Raw genomic sequence first — 23,046 nt, 5'->3', positions numbered from 1 at the left:
TGTATTCTAGCCCTGGCAACACAGGGGGAGACCCTGCCTCAAAATGAAAAAAGAACAGAACTCATTGGAGATGAGCTGACCCAGGAAGGTAGAATCCAAAGACAGACAGAGGGAATTCTCCAGGTCCCCATGGAGCATCTGAATCCAGCCCCTCACACCCTGGACCCCTTCTTTCAGACACCCCACACATCCTATTGACCACCTCCCTCAGGATATTTTCAAATGTTTTCCTTCATTTCTGGAACGTTCCAGAAATACTAGCTAACATGCCCCACTGTTAGCTAATAATTCCATGAGCCCTGAACTCAAAGCCCTAAGCTTGAAGATCTAGGGAGGTCTTTCTGACACCATCCCAGGGAGATCCTCCTGCCTGCTGGCCATTCTCAGCACTCTCTGTATCCCTTTCCTATAGCATTGTCCCCAATTGTAAGGACACTTGTATGTGTGTATGTGATGGTCTGGTTAATGTCCTTCCGTACTAGACCGTAAGCTCCCCAAGGGTAAAGTCTCTGTCTCTGTTCATCATTCTCTCCCCAGTGCCTCTTGAAAGCTTGGCATTTTGTAGGTAAATATTTGCAAATAAAGGAATCAGGGTCTCATCTGGGTTGAGGTCAACGGATCAAAGCTCAGACTCTAACTCAGACTCCTGGTTTGTAAGACTGACTAGCTGAGATCTTGGGGAAGTCACCCACACTTGTGAGCCTCAGTCTCCTCCTCTGTGAAATGCGACTAATACTGGTACATCCCAGGGATGCAGCAAGGATTGCATGAGCTATTATGGGTAAAGTACTGAGAATGCGACACAGCGCACAGTCAACGTGGAGCAAAAGCGAGCTGTGTTTATTCTTCTAAGGGCCCTTTTAGCTGCTGCTGCTACAGTTAACAGTGAAAGATCCAAGCAAGGACTGATGTTTTACTCTGGGCTTTGGATTTCTCGGGATGATGTGCTCTCTCCTGTCTCCAAGCCAGGTATTGAAATGAGGGGTGGGGGGAACAAAACAACTGCCAAAACTCTGGAGGGATGCTGGGTGGTTTTGCCTAGATTTGGAGCCCATCACAGCCTAAGGATCCATGGACCAGCTATGTTCACTGAAACATCACATGGCATCTAGAGGGTCCTTGAATGGCACACTTGTCACAACTTTATGTGCTCAAACACAGTCATTGGAGGATCTTCTAAAAGTGCCAATTCTAGATCTAGAGCAGGGCTAAGATTTTGCATTGCCAACGGGTGCCCAGGAGAAGCCTGTGCTGGTCCGTGGACCACACTTTGAGTAATCAGGCAGATGTACGCTGAAAAGCACTCCCATCGTGCCGAGGAAGGTGACTGGCTCGAGTGACCCTGCACTATTTGAAAGAGTAGGTGCCTGAAGAGGAAAGAAAACAACCTGAAATGGAAATAAATACTGTGCACCACAATCTCATTAACGTCTAAAATTAGATTAACATAATTAAAAATTTAAAAGCTAGATTAAAGCATGTTAGCCTGAAATCGAGTGCTGAATTATGCCACAGCTATCTTTGCCTTTTCCTTAACGGTTTGTGCTAATGGGTAATTCAACGACTACTGGGTTACATGTTGTTCTTTGTGATTTTTAATTATCACCAAACACATGCAATTGACCCTATTTCTGAGGAGATGGCTCTCCCAGGACATGGCTACCATGACACTCCAAAAATGTAAAAGCAAGCTCAACTTTGGACCCTCTCCTCTGACTGCCAAGTGGGCTTCTCTGGGGAAAGAAAAGATGCTTAGTTACTCTCCAGATGGTAGGCATGCACCTTACATGTGTCATGCCAGTCATAGTGAGTGGCACAAATATTATTGAGGTTCCCATTTTTAAAAATTATTATTATTATTGAGATGGATTTTCGCTCTGTCACCCAGGCTGGAGTGCAGTGGTGTGATCTCAGCTTACCGTAATTTCTCAGGTTTAAGCGATTCTCCTACCTCAGCCTCCCGAGTAGCTGGGATTACAGGCGTGTCCACCACGCCCGGCTAAGTTTTATATTTTCAGTAGAGATGCATTTTCACCATATTGGCCAGGCTGGTCTCAAACTCCTGACCTTAAGTGATCCTCCCGCCTCAGCCTCCCAAAGTGCTGAGATTATAGGTATGAGCCACCATGCCTGGCCTGAGGTTCCCACTTTATAAGTAAAGAAACTGAGGTTCAGAGAGGTGCAGTAAGCTGTTTGAGGTCACACAGCTAATTAGGGGAAGAGAGCTGGGATCCTAACACAGTTCTGTTTGACTTCAAAGCATCCATATTCTTTTCATGACCTCTCTGAAGAATAAACCATCACATGGTTCGATTTAAGAGGTGCATGCATATGCACGTGTGTGCAGGCAGAACAGTGGTGCTGCCAAGAGAAATGGAGACAGAGTAAACATCTAATCATAAAATGTCTATCTCTTTGTTTTTGCTCAGGTTGTCATACTGAACCCATTACCACTGATATAACTTACTATATATTTGAACATAATTGGACTAAGTGATCTGTTCCCTTGCCAGATTCACAAAGCAATTATTAGCTCAGGCTTCTGGTCCTGGAGTCATTAAGTCTGTTCTCATCCACCAAGAGATTAGGTTCCTGAGGGTGAATATCACCTTGGAGACATTTCATATTGCCATGGTTTTAACACTAACAAGGGTACGGTTGTCCCCTTCCTGGAATAGGTGGACAAAAGAAGGCAAAGTGGGGCGGGGCTCCATGGAGCTAGGCACGGGTCATCATGGCCATGCGTTCATGGGATATGTCCGCACCCCCACCAAGCTTCTCTCTTGAGCCCCAAGACTTGTGGTTTGGCCAAAACATCTCCCTGTAAATCTGATTTCCTTCCAGGAAGTGAGATATTTTGAAAGAGTCTTGGGAGTGAATTTGCCTAACCTAAGTTACACTGGGAGGACATTGTGGCAGGTAAAGGCTGCTTGCGAAAGGGCTGTTGCTTTGAACTGCAGACTGCTGTTCTCATCTAGTTACATAAGCCTGAGAGCTATGTCTACTTTTTTATTTTCTTTCTTTTTTCTTTTTTTGTTGTTGTTGTTGAGACAGAGTTTTGCTCGTTGCCCGGGCTGGAGTGCAATGGTGCGATCTCGGCTCACCGCAACCTCCACCTCCCAGGTTCAAGCGATTCTCCTGCCTCAGCCTCCCTAGTAGCTGGGATTACAGGCATGTGCCACCATGCCTGACTAATTTTGTATTTTTTTAGTAGAGATGGGGTTTCTCCATGTTGGTCAGGTTGGTCTCGAACTCCCGAATTCAGGTGATCTGCCTGCCTTGGCCTCCCAAAGTGCTGGGATTATAGGCGTGAGCCACCATGCCTGGCCCTATGTCTACTCTTTTTGTTTTAGAAGTATTTACTGAGGACCTACTGGGTGCTGGCTAGTCTTCTAGATGCTGACACTAGAGCAGTGAACAAAATTTGGAGGCTGTAGGGGGATATATTAAAAATACAGCCAAAATGTAAAATGGTTCAGCCTCTGTGGAAAACACATCTGTAGTTTCTTAAAAAGTTAAACCAAATTACTATATGACCCAGCAACTCCATTCTTCAAAGTATTGAAAATGGATACTCAAACAAATGGTATACACAAGTTCACAGTGGCATTATTCACAATAGTCCACAAGGTGGAAGGAATTCAAATGTTCATCAGCAGATTAACCAATGTGTAAAATGCTGTATATCCATACAATGAAATATTATTTGGCCATGAATAGGAACAGCATTCTGACACATGCTACAAGATGTATGAACCTTGAAAACATCATGCTAAGTGAAAGAAGCCGGATGTAAAAGGTCATGTATTATATGATTCCATTTACATGAAAATATTCAGAATAGGTAAATCCATACAGTCAGAAAGCAGATTGGTGGTTGCTGGGGGCTGATGGAGGGGGGATGAGGACAGACTGTGTCATGGGTATGGGGTTTTCTTTTGGAATGATGAAAGCATCTTGTAACTAGATAGCAGTGGTGAGTGTGCAAAATTGTGAATGGACTCAATGCCACTGAATTGTACACTGAAAATGGTTATTTTTGGTAATGTGAATTTCACTTCAATTTACAAAAATGGAGATTAATAAAATTATTTCCAATAATAAGAATTAATAGGAAAATTATAAAGGGTAATGAGGTGAAGGGTCGACAGGCAAAGTTGGTGAAATGATCAAAGAGGAACTGCACCAGGGGGTGACACTGAGGAGATATTGATTACCCATGGGAGAAAACCTTACAGGGATTGTAGCAGAGCTTTGCAGGCAGGAGGAGGAACAAGAACAAAGGTTGGGAGGGAAGTGTGAGCTGGGCCAGTTGGATGCCAGCATAGTGACTAAAGGTGGATGTGACAAGAACCCATAATGTGAGGTAGGCTGGATCCTGGAAACTTCCCTGACAGGTCAGAAACTTGTATAAATATTTGAACTCAAATCTCAGGGGAAGTTACTGGAGAGTTACAACCAGGGAACATATACTGATTTGCATTTTTAAAAATTGATATAGGGCTGGGCATGGTGGCTCACGCCCGTAATCCCAGCACTTTTGGAGGCTGAGGCGGGTGGATCACTTGACCAGCCTGGCCAATACGGCGAAACCCCATCTCTACTAAAAATACAAAAAAATTAGCCGAGCATGATGGTGGGCGCCTGTAATTCCAGCTACTTAGGAGGCTGAGGCAGGAGAATCACTTGAATCTGGGAGGCGGAGGTTGCAATGAGCTGGGATCGTGCTATTGTACTCCAGCCTGGGCAACAGAGTGAGACCCTATCTTAAAAAAAAAAAAAAAAGCAAAAACAAATTGATGGAAATTTCACATAACATAAAATTACACATGCTGAAGTAGACAATTCAGTGGGCTTTAGCTCATTCCCAATGTTATACAACTACACCCTCTCTTGTTCCAGGACATTTTCATCAGCTCAAAAGGAGACTCTGTATTCATAGCTAATCACCCCTCATTCCCTGTGCCCCAGCTAACAACTAATCTGCTTTCCTTCTCAATGGATTTCCATACTGGGGTGTTTTCAAAGTTAATTATTTATTTTTGAGACAGGGTCTCGTTCTGCTGCCTAGGCTGGAATGCATTGGCATGATCTTGGCTTACTGCAACCTCTGCCTCCCAGGCTCAAGCAATTCTCCTACCTCAGCCTCCCGAGTAGCTGGGACTACGGGCATGCGCCACCATGCCTGGCTAATTTTTTGTAGAGACAGGGTTTTGCCACGTTGCTCAGGCTAGTCTTGAACTCCTGAGCTCAAGCGACCCATCCACCTCGACCTCCGAAAGTGCTGGGATTACAGGCATGCGCCACCAGGCCTGGCTAATTTTGTATGATAATGGAAATTTTGTTACTCCACAAAACATACCAACGATTGAGCAAAGGCTGTCCAAAAAACTGTTCCCATCCCTAGGACTCAAATCTCCCCACTATCTTTCACTTCAAAGTCAGACCACAGCTGTCTTTGTACAATTTTTTTTGCAACATTTAGAATTTTTCCACATCTAGAATTTCTCAGGTTAGGTGATTCTCTAAACAATCGTGCATCTATCCGCTTCCATCCATCGACATTCCCCCGTCTACTTCTGCAGATGAAGTCTCAACCATTGTCACCTCCTCCCCAGGCAATGGCAGTACGTAGGAATGTAAAACGGAGCAGCCACTGTGGAAAATAGTTCAGCGGTTTCTCAAAAAGTTAAAGAATGATCACAGAGCCTAGCAATTCTGCTCCCAAGTAGATGCCCAAAAGAACTGAAAACAAGTGTTTAAACAAATACTCTTACAAAAATGTTTATGACAGCACTAGTTATAAAGGCCAAAAGGTGGAAACAACCAAAATGTCCATCAACAGATGAATGAAGAAAACATGGTATATCAATACAATGGAATATTATTCAGCCATAAAAAGGAATGATAAACTGATACATGCTTCAATGTGGGTGAAACTTGACAACAGTCTGCTAATGGAAAGAACTCAGACACAAAGTCATATATGGTATGATGCCATTTATATAGAACATCCAGGCCAGGAAGGCCATTCCATCTCAAAAAAAAAAAAAAAGAAAAAGAAAAAAGAAAGAAAGAAAATTTCCTTGCCAGTTAGCTTGAAAATCTCTCTTGGGGCCCAAATTGGCTTTGTTTAGGAGGACCCTTTGATAAGTATCTGGGAGGAAAATGAAACCCTGAAGTCATCTGTCAGTTAAAAACAAAGTCAAGGGCAATCAAGTTTTAATGGTATTCCAGGATTTCCCCTAGTAGGGAGGAAAGAAAGAAGAGAGAGGAGGTGAGAGAGGCATCCAATGACAAAATGTGGCTGCCCGAGGGCCATTAGCCAGTGAAGAATTTCTGGTGAACTTTGTTGACTCCTCTGGCTTCAATCCTTTCCCTGTGAAAAGGTGGGAAAACTCACTCCCAGAGCAGCAAAATGCTTGCAAAAAGAGGATAATGGCAAGCAGGACATGGTGGCTCACGCCTGTAATCCCAGCACTTTGGGAGGCCGTGGCAGGCGGATCACAAGGTCAAGAGATAGAGACCATCCTGGCCAACATGGTGAAACCCTGTCTCTACTAAAAATATAAAAATTAGCTAGATGTGGTGGTGGGCGCCTGTAGCCCCAGCTACTCGGGAGGCTGGGGCAGGAGAATTGCTTGAACCGAGGAGGCAGAGGTTGCAGTGAGCCGAAATCATGCCATGGCACTCTAGCCTGGTGACAAAGTGAGACTCCGTCTCATAAAATAAAAAACAAAAGGCCAGGCGCGGTGGCTCACGCCTGTAATCCCAGCACTTTGGGAGGCCGAGACGGGTGGATCACGAGGCCAGGAGATCGAGACCATCCTGGCTAATGCGGTGAAACCCCGTCTCTACTAAAAATACCAAAAATCAGCCGGGCGTGGTGGTGGGTGCCTGTAGTCCCAGCTACTTGGGAGGCTGAGGCAGGAGAATGGCGTGAACCTGGGAGGCGGAGCTTGCAGTGAGCCGAGATCGCGCCACTGCACTCCAGCCTGGGCCATGAGCCAGACTCCATCTCAAAAAAAAAAAAAAAAAAAAAAACCAAGGGTAACAGCAAAAATCAAATGTCCTTTCCACTTTTCTCCTGCAATAGTATGTTTTTGAAGCACTGCTTTAAAGAGAGACAAATGAATGCCCAAGCTATACTCTATAAATTTACACTAACATAAAAGGAAGAAGTCATCCATTCATTCATCCATCTATCCATCCAGCCACCCAGCAATCCATTGATATATCAATTTGTCTGTCCATCCATCCATCCGTCTGTCCATCCATCCATCCGTCTGTCCATCTATCCATCCATCCATCCATCCATCCATCCATCCATCCATCCATCCATCCATCCGTCTATCCATCCAATCATCCATCCATTTCATCAATTAACAAATATTTTGGCACTCCATGAGCTGAAGTCAGGGATCTTCATTGCAGGGCCTATAGGCCATAAGCAAACATTGGAATTTTATTCTAACAGTAATGAGGTTTTATATAAGGGTTTTAACCTGGGGTACCTTCATCTTATTTAAGTTATAACAATTACTTTGAAAATGGAAGATGGACTGGAGGGAGCAAAAGCAGAAGATGAAAGATATATCATCTTACAGTCCCAACAATCCTATTGCCTTCAATCACATGGGCTTCTGTGCAATTCAACAGGCACCTTTTAAAATTTGTTTCTATAGATTTTTGGCCAACAGGTAGTGTTTGGTTACATGAATAAATTCTTTAGTGGTGATTTCTGAGATTTTGGTGCACCTATTCATTGCCCAAGCAGTGTACACTGTACCCAATGTGTAGTCTTTTATCTCTCACCCCCAATGCCCTTTCCCTGAGTCCCCAAAGTCCACTGTATCATTATTATGCCTTTGCATCCTCATAGTTTAGCTCCCACTTAGGAGTGAGAACATACAATTTTTGATTTTCCATTCCTGAGTTACTTCACTTAGAATAATGGTCTCCAATCCCATCCAGGTTGCTGTGAATGTCATCATTTCATTCATTTTTACAGCTGAGTAGTATTTCACGGTGTGTATATATATCACAATTTCTTTCTATATCACATTTATCCACTTGTTGCTTGATAAGCATTTGGGCTGGTTCCATATTTTTGCAATGGTGAACTGAAACAGACACTTACTGAGTTGCTACTGAATACCAGGCCCAGACAATCAGGGTGCAGGGATGACCACTGAATGTTTCCTTCCCTTGTTGGAGCTGATACTGCAGTGGTGGAGGGAGAGAAGAAAGCTGACAGTTGTGACCAAGATAGGACAGCAGATACACAGGTGCCAAGATGGTAAGGGTGAAGGCCTTGACAAAGTCTAACAAAGGCAGAGGGAAGCCCTCCACGGGGGGCTTCTTGGAGGAATTGGTGTTTAAGCTGAGGATATAAGGATGCCTGGGACTTGACTGGGAAGTGCACTCTTAGCAAAGAAAACAGGGTGAGTGAAGGCACAAGGCATGACACTGCAGAGTTTCATGTGGGAAGCCACGAGAGCCCTTCGGGAATGAGGCAGAATACTACATGGGTATGTGTGTGGACGGGTTGGGGCCGGCGTGGTGACAGCGGACCATTGGGGTCACTATGAGTAGAAAATGAGACTCGAGATACCAGTGGAGGCTAAGTCATGACAGATCATATGTGGGTTACATCCTGATGGTACTGGGGAGCTACTGATTATAAAAGGGAGAGGGTATAAATCCCCCTTCCTTTGCTTCTGTCTGAGTACAGAGCCACGGTCTGAGCACATCTGGATGAGAAAGAACGTTTCAAGGCTGAGCCCTGAGGAAGCAAATTCCATAAGCCATTTGTTGGCATAAGATGTTTATGTGGGGAACATATTTCCAGGTGCAATTATTTCTCTTGCAAAAACATGACCTGTTTCTCCTATTATACTTATCATCTATTTGTTTTGAAGACTGAGAAAACTGACTTTAAAAATGCACAAAAATTTAAACCTGCAATTTTATCATCTAGTGATAACTGTGACTATTTTATTGTATGATCTGTCATTTAAAATTACATAATCATGACTTCTCTATAAATGGGATCATAGCCTGCACACTGCTTTATTAGTTGCTTTTTTAGTTTGCAGTACAGCATTAACAGCCTCTGTGTTTTCTTCCAAGGGCTGCCAAAACAAAGTGAACGGCTTAAAACAATAGATATGTATTATAGGTTTAGAGGCTAGAAGTCCAAAATCAAGGTGCTTGCAGGCCCATGTTCCTTCTAAATCCCACAGGAGAATCCTTCCTGACCTCCTTCTGGCTTCTGGTGGTCACTGGTAATCTTTGGCGTCCCTTGGCTTACAGCTGCATAACCCCAGTTTCAGCCTTTGTCCCTTGACATTCTCCCTGTGGCTCTCTGCCCTCACATGATTGTCTTCCCACAGGACACCTTTTGTGATGGTTCATGCTGCAGGTGAATTTGATTAGATTGAGGGATACGAAGTATTGATTCTGGGTGTGTCTGTGTGGGTGCTGCCAAAAGAGATTAACATGTGAGTCAGGGGGCTCGGGAAGGCAGACCCGCCGTTAATCTGGTGGGCATAATCCATCAGCTTCCAGTGAATACAAAGGAAGCAGAAAAGCTTGAAAAGGAGAGACTGGCCCAGCCTCCCAGGCTACATCTTTCTCCCGTGCTGGATGCCTCCTGCCCTCGAGCATCGGACTCCAAGTTCTTCAGTTTTGGGACTTGGACTGGCTCTCCTTGCTCCTCAGCCTACAGGTGGCCTATTGTGGGACCTTGTGGTCGTGCAAGTTAATATTTAATAAACTCCCCTTTATATATGTTTATATGTGTGTATATATGTGTGTGTGTGTGTTTGTATATATATATATGTGTGTATCTCCTATTAGTTCTGTCCCTCTAAGAGAACCCTAATACACCTTTCATATTGGACTAGGGGCCCACCTGCCTCCAGAAAAATCTCATCTTCATTAAACATCTACAGCCACCATATTTCCAAGGAAGGTCACATGCTGAAGTACTAGGGGTTAGGACTTCATGAAAGGAAAGTATCTTGGGCCCCCCAAAATCGCTAAACTAAAAGGAAAATTCAAGCTGGAAACTGCTCAGGGCAAACCTGCCTCCCATTTGATTCCAAGTCGTCTCTCCGCTCATTGAGATAGATACGTATTCTGATTGCCTCCTTTGGAAAGGCTTATCACAAACTCGAAAGGGCGCAACCGTTTGTCTCTCACCTACCTGTGACCTGGAAGCCCCCTCCCTGCTTTGAGTTGTCCCTTTGTCCTCGCCTTTCTGGACAGAACCAACGTACTTCTTACATGTATTGATTAATATCTCACGTCTCCCTAAAATGTATAAAACCAAGCTGTGCCCTGACAAGCCTGGGCACATGTCATCAGGACTGCCTGAGGCTGTATCAAGGGTGCGTCCTCAACCTTGGTAAAATAAACTTTTAAAATTAACCGAGGCCTGTCTCAAATTTTTGGGGTTCACAACTTGGACATTTTTTTTGAGATGGAGTCTTGCCTTGTCGTCCAGGCTGCAGTGCATGGCACGATCTCAGCTCACTGCAACCTTCGCCTCCCAGATTCAGGCAATTCTCCTGCCTCAGCCTGCTGAGTAGCTGGGACTACAGGCACACACCACCATGCCTGGCTGGCTTGCTTATTTATTTATTTATTTATTTATTTATTAAGTAGAGAAAGGGTTTCACCATGTTGGTCAGGCTGGTCTCGAACTCCTGACCTTGTGATCCGCCCGCCTTGACCTCTCAAAGTGCTGGGATTACAGGCACGAGCCACCGCATCCAGATGACATATCTTTCTTTTTTTTTTTTTGATGGGGCAGACTTGGTTTAACTCATAACAGCCTCACTTGCCATCTAACACTGTTTTTACTGTCTACACAATATTACATTTTGTAAATGTGCAAATGTCCCTGGGTCCATCTTTGTCACACTGAGCAAGCAATCTGCTGCGTGTCCTTGTCCAGCCACGTGTAGTGACAGCAGCCATCAGCCTGAGGACTGTGATGTTGGGTACCTTCCAAACTCACCCAATCTTCCACTCCCTGCTAGTTGCTACCGACAGAAAAAGACGGTGGACTCAAGTCCTCTGAAAATCCTTTCAAACACAAGGGCAAGAGCAAAAAAGAAAACTCCACATAACCAGAAGAGTCAATGGATCAGAATTTCCCCTGGGCATTCCGGTTCATGCAGATTTGACCACATTTTGGAACAAAACCAGTTCTAAGTGGTCCATTCATCAGTTGCTCACCTGAATGCAACAGTTATTATTATTTTTTGAGACAGAGTCTCCCTCTGTGTCCAGGCTGGAGTGCCGTGGCGCGATCTCGTTTCACTGCAACCTCTGCCTCCCGGGTTCAAGCGATTCTCCTGCCTCAGCCTCCCGAGCAGCTGGGATTACAGGCATGCGCCACCAGGCCCAGCAAATTTTTGTATTTTTAGTAGAGACGGGGTTTCGTCATGTTGGCCAGGATGGTCTCGATCTCCTGGCCTTGTGATCTGCCCACCTCAGCCTCCAAAGTGCTGGGATTACAGGCATGAGCCACCGCACCCGGCCATAACAATTATTTTATTCAACCTGCTTTATGAATGTAGGCAGAAAGTGTCCAGCTCAAGTTTTCCAGGATATCACTTCTTATCCCAAAAGATATAGCAGCAGCCTAAAAAGCAAGTCTTTGTTTTAAATCATAAAACCTCCCTTTTGTGAGCAGGAGACCTTACGCACCACGTCTTCACACACACAGAGCAATAGTATTTTAAGTGTTGCCTGTTGTGGCTGTAAAGAGGTTTTCACGAACACTGGCTCATTTGATTATCTAAGCAGTCCAGCTGGAAGGTCAGGACCATTCATACCTGAGGCTTCGGAATGTCCTGACTTGCCCAAACCTGCTCAGCTCATAACCATCACCACCACAAATCAGGAATTCAGCCATGTGTGGATAGACAGTCTTATTCAGTCTTCCCCAAAACATAAGAAAGTGCTGTGTTCTTTTCCCTTCTAGAGAAAAAGAAACTAACCCTTAGGAAACATGCTAGCTGACCCAAGCTCAGACAGCTAGAAAGTACCGGAACTGGGTCTTGAACCCACACTGCCTCTCTCCCCAGACCATGTTTTTAACCACCAAGCTAACTTGTGCTGAGCTAAGATAGACTTTTGACTCCTTGAATCTCGAATGTTTTTTGCCCCATGACCTGGTTTGGTTCAACAATGGCAATTTATCTCTATTTTAAAAGGGATGCTGGGCCAGGTATGGTGGCTCATGCCTGTAATCCCAGCACTTTGGGAGGCTAAGGCAGGTAGGTCACCTGAGGTTAGGGGTTTGAGAACAGCCACACCAACATGGAGAAAACCCGTCTCCACTAAAAATACAAAAATTAGCTGGGTGTGGTGGTGGGCACCTGTAATCCCAGCTACTCGGGAGGCTGAGGCAGGAGAATAGCTTGAACTCAGAGGGAGGAGGTTGCAGTGAGCCGAGATCGCACCAGTACACTCCAGCCTGGGTGACAGAACAAAACTCCTCAAAAAAAAAAAAAAAAAAAGGAATGGATGCTGGCTGGGTGCACTGGCTTATACCCGTAACCACAGCATTTTGGGAGGATGAGGCGAGTGGATCACTTGAGATCAGGAGTTCGAGACCAACCTGGCCAACGTGGTGAAACCCCATCTCTACTAAAAATAGAAAAATTAGCTGGGCGTGGTGGTATGTGCCTGTAATCACAGCTACTTGGGAGGATGAGGCAGGAGAATTGCTTGAACTGGGACTCAGAAAGCAAAGGACGCAGTGAGCTGAGATTGTGCCACTGCATTCTAGCCTGGGCTACAGAGAGAGACTCTGTCTCTAAATAAACAAATAAGGGTGCTGTAATATATACTTTTGAGAACACTGTCCCTTGCGCTATGGCTTGTGACTGGGTGGCATTTATGCTGAGAATAGTATTTAATGATTTTCCAGATCATGGGGGTGAGTGCACAGTCACTTGATAGGAGGGAATCTTTACAGGAATCCACAGGGCCCCAAAGTGTTTGAGAATAGTTTTTGAGGGATCTACGTATGAATGATTTTGTGAGCATGTGTGTTTTGCTGGGAGTTAGTCCACATCACTCCTCATGAGAATTTATGAGGTCCTCGGGAATCAGAAATAAACCAGAACCCACGTGACTTCATCTGTGTATGGCACGTTTTCAGGAAAGTGGAGTCTTTTTCTTCATGAAGAAAAGTCTCTTGTCTTTTAGTATCGGTATCTCAGTGGACAGAGCACTTAAAGAGACCTCCAACCCAGGTACACAGCAGGTGCCTGGGGAATTGCACCTCTTCTGTCCACTGGTCTGAAGAGGAAATAAAAGATGCATCTAGGGGCCCGGGAAGCTCATCATCTGAACACCGTCACCCAATGCCTCTGGGCTGTACCTTCAGAGTGATCCTGGACATCCCCACCCTCTGCCCCGCCTCCTCACCCTCCACCTCCGCTGCAAGAACCTTGTTGCATGCCACCAGCAGGCCAGCGTGGTCTCTCTGCTTTTACTTTTAGTTTCTTATCTCCTTTGGCCTCACAGAAGCTGAAATATCTAATCCTGCCTTCCCCTTTCTGGAAGGTTTTTATTTGTTTGGTTTTTTTGTTTGTTTTTAAGATGGAGTTTCACTCTTGTCGTCCAGGCTGAAGTACAATGTGCAATCTCAGCTCATTGCAACCTCCACCTTCTGGGGTTCAAGCGATTCTCCTGCCTCAGCCTCCCGACTAGCTGAGATTACAGGTGTGCACCACCACACCTGGCTAATTTTTTTGTAGTTTTAGTAGAGACAGGGTTTCACCATCTTTGCCAGGCTTGTCTCCAACTCCTGACCTCAGGTGATCCACCTGCCTCGGCCTCCCAAAGTGCTGGGATTACAGGCGTGAGCCATAAGAGATTTCCCTCTGCCCTAGAATACAGAAGCTCATGACTACAGTTACAAGACTGAAATGACCTGCCCAGCCTTCTCCTGTCCTCTTCCTTCACCTCACTCTGGCTGCACTGGCTTCTGCTTTTTGAAGGTGTTGAGCTTGTTACTTCCTTGGTCTTTCCATTTTTTTTGGCATCTTTTGTCGCTAGATCTTTGCAAGACCACATGCTTCTTATCATTCAGCTTTCTCCGAGATGCTGCTTGCTCAGAGAAGTATCCCTGGACCTCCTTCTAAGGCACCTTGGTGATTGCTTTCCTGCACAACCTTTATCGCCATTAAAACATGATCTTTTGGCCGGGCACGTTGGCGCACGCCTGTAATCCCAACACTTTCAGGGGCCAGTCATGAGGTCAGATCATGAGGTCAGGAGATCGAGACTATCCTGGCTAACACAGTGAAACCCTGTCTCTACTAAAAATACAAAAAAATTAGCCAAGGGTGGTGGCGGGCATCTGCAGTCTCAGCTACTTGGGAGGCCGAGGCAGGAGAATCGCTCAAATCTGGGAGGCGGAGGTTGCAGTGAGTTGAGATCGCCCCACTGTACTCCAACCTGGGTGACAGAATGAGACTCTGTCAAAAACAAAGAAACAAAAAAACACAACAACAACAACAACAAAAACACATGATCTTTTAAAGTTACTTATTATCTAGGATACCTGCTAGGCTGTAGGCTCTGTCAGGAAGTGTCTGAAAACTTAGGTCCTTGATAAGCATTTGCCAAGAAGGGGAAGGGATGGGTAGATGGGCTGGGCTGTCCGCAAAGTTGAAGCTCACCAGACCCCAGCTTCCTTCCTTCTGGGAGGCTTGAAACAGACAAGTGTCAAAGTGTCCAGCAAGGTAAGTAACTCCCGTTTCAAAGCATGGGAAGCTCATTTTCACCCCACTTAGCAGTGAATTATGTTACCTGCTGGTGAGGACAACTCCACGAGGCCCATAATTACTTCCCTGATTATTCACAATTGAAGCGATCACGGCTAACTGATGGTGTTCCCACAAAAACCTGTAGGAGAGCCAGGCCATTTGGCAGCGACTGCGTTCCCAAGAAGGCAGATCAATTTCCGTTTGATTTGTTTAAAAATAACAGATAAACAATGCAGAGCAGCTTGCAAGGTTTGGGTTCCTCCTTTCCTAAAATTTGGGGAAAGGAGGCCGTTTGAAATTACCAGTTAGGAATAAAACAGGCAGATCACATTCGCAGCTCAGTCGGATTCCCCTATAATCAGAGCTAATAACTGTATTTTTCTGCTACTAAACAATTCTGTTATTTTAAAGCTAACTATACCGAGCTGGCTAAATAATACTCAGGGGCTGGCCACAGAGAAGACTCCCTCTGAAATGCAGTGATGATGCCCATTTTTTCCTACTTCGTTCTAATTTCGTCCCCGGCTGACAGGTGACCTGCTGACGCTTGCCGGGAGAGAGGCCGGAGGGGTGTCCGGGGAGATTTTTTAAGAAACCGAGAATTTCACACCTTTCCCCAGAATACAAAGGGAACCGACCCATGTTTCCTCAAGGATCATGAATTTAAAAGGCTTCTCGACCTGAATTCACTCATAACCTGAGTTCTTCTTTGACCTCTGCTATTTTCCAAATATCTAAATTCTGTCCCTTCCTCAGCTAAGTCCTTCAATGACTTCTCACTGCCATTAAGAAATGCCTAAGTCGGCCGGGCGCGGTGGCTCAAGCCTGTAATCCCAGTACTTTGGGAGGCCGAGACGGGCGGATCACGAGGTCAGGAAATCGAGACCAGCCTGGCTAACACGGTGAAATCCCGTCTCTACTAAAAAATACAAAAACTAGCCGGGCGAGGTGGCAGGCGCCTGTAGTCCCAGCTACTCGGGAGGCTGAGGCAGGAGAATGGAGTGAACCCGGGAGTCGGAGCTTGCAGTGAGCCGAGATCGCACCGCTGCACTCCAGCCTGGGTGACAGCCAGACTCCGTCCCAAAAAAAAAAAAAAAAAAAAAAAAAAGATATGCCTAAGTCACTTAAGTGGCTGGCATGGCCCGGTCTGCCCGTCCCTCACCCATTTCTCTGGCCCCAAATTCCTCCAACCACCCGCAACTCCCTTTCCTTCATGTTCCCACCATAGTGAATTATGATCTGCATGGAGCAGCATGATAGAGGCCATGGACTCTGGCAGCCAGGCTGCCTGCTTCTAACTCTAGCTCCACCATTTATCCGCTGTGTGACCTGGGGCAAGTCTTGTGACCTCTTTGGGCCTCAGTGGCCACATCTAGAACATGGGAATCATGGAAGTACTTGCCCTGTAATGTAGCTGTGACTATAGATGCATTCACAATTGCACGATGCTGAGATGGTGATTGGTGCAAGCCTGAGTGCCCGGCAGAGATTGATCGTTTACATTACTTTTTGTTTGTTTTGTTTTTTGGAGACGGAGTTTCACTCTTGTTGCCCAGGCTGGAGTGCAATGGTGCGATCTCAGCTCACTGCGACCTCTGCCTCCTGGGTTCAAGCGATTCTCCTGTCTCAGTCTCCCGAGTAGCTGGGATTACAGGCACCCACCACCATGCCTGGCTAATTTTTGCATTTTTAGCGGAGACAGGGTTTTGCCATGTTGGCCAGGCTGGTCTCGAACTCCTGACCTCAGGTGATCTGCCTGCCCCAGCCCCCTAAAATGCTGGGATTACAGGCGTGAGCCACTGCCCCCGGCTAGCACTGCTCTTCTAAGGTGCTTTTTAGTTTTTCCTCTTTGCATATATGGTTTCCTTTGTTAGGATTACTCTTTCTGCCCCTAATTCTTTGTCCTCTTATTTGACTCATCTTTTGATATTTAGCTTAGACATGACCTCTGCCTGGAATCCTTCCAGATGCCATAGCCTTCCTCTGGAGCCAAGAGCATCCTCAACTTCCTCCACCATAGACATCTCCCCTGTGTATTGTAATTACCTATTTGTGTGTGTGTCTTATCACCACCAGGGCTTCTCAGCCTCAGCACTACTGACCTATCGACATTTGGGGCCAGATTATTCTTGATTGTGGGGGCCATCCTGTGCAATGTAGGATGTTTGGCATCACCCCTGGCCTCTACGCATGAGATGACAGTAGCAGCCTTCCTCGACCCTTAGTTGTGACTATGAATAACGTCTCCAGACATGGCCTAGTGTCCCTGGGTACAGGCAGATATGAAATTGCTCCTGGTTGAAACCACTGCACTAAACTATAAGCTGAGGGGACAGGAAATGTGTCTTTCTCATCCCAATTCTCTAAGCACCTAGAATAGCACCAAGTGTTTGTTTGGTCCTTAATTAATGTCTGTGGAATGGAAGAATGGGGATTCTGGGGCTGGGAGCGGTGGCTCACGCCTGTAATCCCAGCATTTTGGGAGGCTGAGGTGGGCGGATCACCTAAGGTCAGGAGTTCGAGACCAGCCTGGCCAGCATGGTGAAACCCTGTCTCTCCTAAGAAAAAAATACAAAAAATTAGCCAGGCGTGGTGGCACATGCCTGTAATCCCAGCTACTCGGGAGGCTGAGGCAAGAGAATCGCTTGAACCCTGGAGGTGGAGGTTGCAGTGAGCTGAGATAGTGTGATTGCACTCCAGCCTGGGCAACAAGAGTGAAACTCCATCTCAAAATAATAATAATAATAATAATAATAATGATAATGATAATAATAATTATAGGGATTCTACAATGAGCAGCAAAGCAAGTCAGGTCAAAGTGAAAAGACCTGAGTTCCTCTCCTGGATGTGCCAGTCCCTGGCTGCATGACTTGGAGAGGCCCAGTTTGGTTCTCTGGAAGTGACTTGAATAAGCATCCTTGTGTGGTCCCAGACAACAGCGTCAGCATCACCTGGGAATTTGCTAGAAATGCTCATTCTCTGGATCCCCCAGACCCAGGGAATCAGAATTGCAGGGAGGAGCTCTGAAATTTGAGTTTTCACAAGCTCTTTAGGAGTTTCTGATTCATCCCCGCTCAGTTCTCAGATCACCCCTGGCTGATCTTAGAACTCACCTGGAATGCTTTTTAATGAAGGACGCTTAGGAGGCTAGATTTTCCCAGTCCAAGTGGTAAGAAGCTCTGGTATTCAGGCTGGCCATCGGTGTTCTTCACCTGCTTCAGGTGATTCCAATGCACACACAGCCAGGACTGAGATGTTCTCAACGCGCAGAGCCTGTTCTCAATCTCTGTGCTTCCCACGTTAAAGCTTTTGGGAACTGCATTAACTCTTTCAGTCCACCAGAGGGCCATTTACAGCGCTGGGAAAGGGACGGGGTTATCATTTCAGGGCATGGGGCACATGGAGCCATAGACCACAAATACACAGGTAGAAGTAAGTGTCCAAGACCTTCCTTTCTAGCTCTACCTGGAAAAATACCAGACCGGAGTGTGAAGCATCAGAAGTGACTCTAAGGCTTGACTCACGCTCTTGCAATAACCCTGGGACAGCCAAGAGGAACAGGCCAACCTCAACCAGGATTCTCTATTTAACCCACTAGTTTTAAAAGCCATGTTCAAGAATCCTCTCTATAAATTTATTTTTGAAACCCTCTGTGTCCCTGGGTTCATGAAAGCTTTTTTGTTCAGAAGGTGGCTGCAGTTTAGTTTGCAAAGTAGATGCTAAGTCAGACATACCTGTGTTTCTGAGAACACAGTTTCCCTCCTCTGGACCTCAGATTTTATTTTATATTTTATTTTTTTGAGGCAGAGTCTCGCTCTGTTGCCCAGGTTGGAGTGCAATGGCATGATCTTGGTTCACTGCAACCTCCACCTCCGGGTTCAAGGGATTCTCGTGCCTCAGCCTCCCGAGTAGCTGAGATTACAGGTGCCTGACACTACACTTGGCTAATTTTTGTATTTTTAGTACAGATGGGGTTTCACCATGTTGGCCAGACTGGTCTCAAACTCCTGACCTTAGTTGATCCACCCACTTCAGCCTCCCAAAGTGCTGGGATTACAGGCGTAAGCCACTGCGCCCAGCCTGGCCCTCACATTTTAAATGAGGGTTATGAAGCTTAGCTGGCTAGGTTGCAATGAGGTTCAACATAGGTGAACAGGTGAAACACCAGCCTAAAACAGTCACTTAGTAACTCTGCGGTTCTCAAAAGCACCCCAGGACCAGCAGCGTCACCAGGAAACTTGCTAGAAATGCACATTTTCAGGTGTCCCCCGCCCCACCACGAGAAAAATACTGAATTGGAAACTTTGGGGGTGGAGTAAATAACTTAGCCTCTCTGAGTCTCAATTTTCTCATTTCTAAAACCAGAATAATAGCAGTACCTGCATCTCAGAGACCCACTGTAAGGGTTAAATGAGCTATGCACACCAACTTCTTAGCACAGTGCTGGCATACAGCGAGAGCTCAGTAAACGGTAGCTTTCGTTGTTATTGCAATTACTATCATCTTCAAAACTCTCTGCCCCGTGCAAGCCTTGGAAAGAACTTTTCATTAAAACTCTGCACAAGTATCTCTTGTTGAACTTTGCAAAATACCGTATTTTGGCTCTGAATGCTCCCTGTGGACTACAACTTGCAGAACAGGAGCTCGGAACACCAATATGCCCTGTGAATACCTCGGCCAACATTATAACTCTTTCTGAGAGATGCCATCTGTATTAGTCCGTTTTCACACTGTTATAAAGAACTTCTCTGAGACTGGGTCTTTTATAAAGGAAAGAGGTTTGTTTAACTGACTCAGTTCTGCATGGTTCGGGAGGCCTCAGGAAACTTACAATCATGGCAGAAGAGGAAGCAGGCACTGTCTTCACAACGCGGCTGCAGAGAGAGGGAGAAGCACAAAGGACTAATTTCCAAACTCTTACAAAACCATCAGATCTCATGAGACCTCACTCACTATCATGAGAGCAGCATGCGGGAGACTGCCTCTGTGATCCAGTCACCTCCCTCCCTTGACACATGGGGATTACCGGTCCCGTTCTCAACTCGTGAGAGTTACAATTTGAAATGAGATTTGGGTGGGGACATGGAGCCAAACCGTATCACCATCGCTTGGAGCAATACAACTATTTATTGTAGAGTCCCGTTAGGGATTGTGATCTATTTAGTTCTACCCAACTGTCAGAAAGACTGGCTTTCCCTCCACCAATCAGGAACAAGCTAAATGGGCTTGGGGCAAGGAAAAGAACAACAAATAAACGGCAAATAGGACCTGAAAAATATTCCACTCATGGTCACAGAAAATGAAAAAGATACTGCAGGAGGGAAACCGAGTCAGCTCTGAGTGGCCTTGCGGCAGTGACAGAGAACTTTCCAGAGGAATCCATGGAGGGAGAGGGGCGTCTGATGTTTGCATCTACCAGCTGTCAGTGAGAGCTGAATTTTCAAGGTGGAAGAGAGAGAAGCGGAAGGTGGGATTGAAATTTACCTTCAGGCAGATTTCAATAATCAGGGTGAGAAGTGGAGAATCCTCAGCTGGAGACAGTTACTTTCTGCAAAAGTGGGCTTTCCTTTCTTTCTCTTTTCTTGCAAGGGATTATTTTCCTGCTCACATCTCCTGAGTCTCCCCCAGTGGCCCCAGCGTCTAAGATCCACCTTTCCCTGAGGGCTTAACTGGTCATAAGCTAAAAAGAAGTTGAATGAAGGTGGGGCTCTCTGCAGTTATTAAGGGTTGAGAATGCAAATGCCTTGAGAGGGAGGAATTTATCTGAAACATACGAGCAATGGCAACAAAGGACACTGAGGACTAAGGAATGCATGCCTCACCTAAAAGCCTTTAAATTGAAACACACAAAGCCAATTACATTGATAAAACTAATGAAATATATGATATTAATATATAACACACATATTGCACGTGTGACTTAAATGCATAATAACAATAAGAATGGCAGCATGGAACTAGATTCCAGTTGCTGTCGCCCCAAAAGGATGGCTTGATTGTACTTGTTCCCTCTTCCTGGAAAGTGGTGGCTTTCCATGATCTGTCAGCTGAAGAAGCAGCACCGCGCTGCTCTAAGTGGTGCTGACAGGGATTTATTCAAATGTGAATTAGACGAAGCTGGTTTGGACAGGCAATGAGTTGGGGAAAGCTGGGACCTTCCCCCTGTGACAAAATCCTTTCACAAGCAGCCCAACAGTGATCCCTGGGCGTTTCAAGAAATCCATTCAGCTTGAAGTCTGAATGCCAGCTCTGCTACTTTTAGCTACATGATCTTGAACTTGTTCTTAATGTCTCTGACTCAGTTTCCCCATATGGAAAATTGGGAGGATTACACTTACCTCTTGGAATTGCCATGAATCAAAGACATTGTTGACTAAGTGTCCAGCAGTGTACCTGACACACAGTAGACTTTCAACCAATGGTTCTTATTGATACTATTATTATTTATTACTGCTACTACCACTACATCCCTCCAAAAATTGATCCAGGATGGGTGTGTCAAATGGCAGGGTAAATTACTGCTAAGAATGGAGGAACAGCAGACTATAGAATTTTAGGAGAATGTGTTATTCCTAGGAGATGCATGCTGCGGTATTATGGGTGAAGCATCATGATATACGAAATTTACTTTCAAATGGTTCAGAAGAACACTGTGTGTGTGTGTGTGTGTGTGTGTGTGTGTGTGTGTGTGTAGAAAGAGAGAGAGAGAGCTCTTGAGAGAGCAGAAATTGCTGTGTCAACAATTTTGAATCTAAGACAAAGGATATGCAGATGGTCACTATATTATTCTTTCAGCCTTTGTCTGGAGCCAGGCTTCCTATGTTCAAATCTTCACTCTCTCACTTATGTATGTACGTATGATGTATGATGACTTCTGACAAATTAAAGAAACACTCAGTGCCTCTGTTTTACCATCTTAAGATGGGAATCATTAAAATGCCTAACTCAAAGGGCTTTTGTGAGGACGAAATGAGTTAATGTACTTAGAACCATTTACGGAATTAAGTGCTCAAAGTATGCTAACACCATAGTTAGCTGTTTGTGATTAGATACATGTATAAATAGATGGGCTGATAGAGGTGGATAATAAGGTGGGGAGAGGAAGGAGGGAGGAAACACTGAAAGGAAAGCAGGGAGGGAGGAAGGAAGGAAGGAGAGAAGGAGGGAGACAGGGAAGGAGGGAAGGAGGGAAGGAGGGAAGGAAGGAAGGAAGGAAGGAAGGAAGGAAGGAAGGAAGGAAGGAAGGAAGGAAGGGAGGGAGGGAGGGAGGGAGGGAGGGAGGAAAAGAGGAGGGAGGGGGGAAAGGAGGGAGGGAGAAAGGAAGGAAAGGAGAGAGAGCTGGAATATCTCATCACTCATAGTGAGTAATGTTTTATTTGTAGTTTTCAGTAACCTTCAAATTTTCTGCACTTGGCATAATTTACTTTATCAATGACGTAAACATTATTACAAATATGTATGTAAATTATATAATGCCCCTACCCCGGTTCCAGCCTGCAAACCCAGCTAAAGACTTTGCTCTTTCCACACAGGTGTTCATCACTCCTTGTGGGCGTGGGCAGGAGCTTGGAACAGCAGAGTTTTTGAGACCTGGAGTGATCCCCTGGCACCCAGAGTAGAGGTGCCCTTGCTTCCCTTCTGTCTGCTCCTTCTCACCCACCCTCCAAAGTCAATTTCAGTGCCATCTCACTGTTAGTGGTGCCCTTGTGGATATGGGAGTCCTGTTCGGCCAAGGATGGAGCCTCTCTAATGGTAATGCATGCAGAATAGGACTGGCACCTGGATTGCATTTTAAACACATTCCACACCATTAGGCAGTCCTCATCATTCAGAGGAATGACGGCGGAGTTGCAGGGGCCTCCAGGCCCAGCGGCAAGCTCAGCCAGTTCATCCGGTCGGGGCATCCTGCCAAGAACCTTCAGCTGTGAAGCGGCCACTCTAGGCACGGGTGGGGAGACCTGATGAGGAGAAAGCAGCCTGGTGTCCGCCTCCTGGGAATGTGAATCAAGATTAGGGGGCCAAGCCATGGGGAGCATCCCAGCCACTCTCCCGGGGGCACAGATTCTACCCACTGGAACAATAAGTGCTTTCTTTCTCACGTGCCTCTCTCCAACTTGCTCTAGCACTGCAGCTACTCTAACCTTATTTTCCTTTCTCCAACACACCTGGAACTTTCCTTACATAGGACTTTGATACAGGCAAATCCTTCTCTCCAGAACATTCTTCCTTTTGCTTGTTCCCTTCTTGC

The sequence above is a fragment of the Macaca fascicularis genome, chromosome 20, assembly GCF_037993035.2.
Source record: "Macaca fascicularis isolate 582-1 chromosome 20, T2T-MFA8v1.1".
Taxonomy (NCBI): Eukaryota; Metazoa; Chordata; class Mammalia; order Primates; family Cercopithecidae; genus Macaca; species Macaca fascicularis.
The sequence above is the reverse complement of the archived record's forward strand: the minus strand, read 5'-3'. Positions refer to the sequence as shown.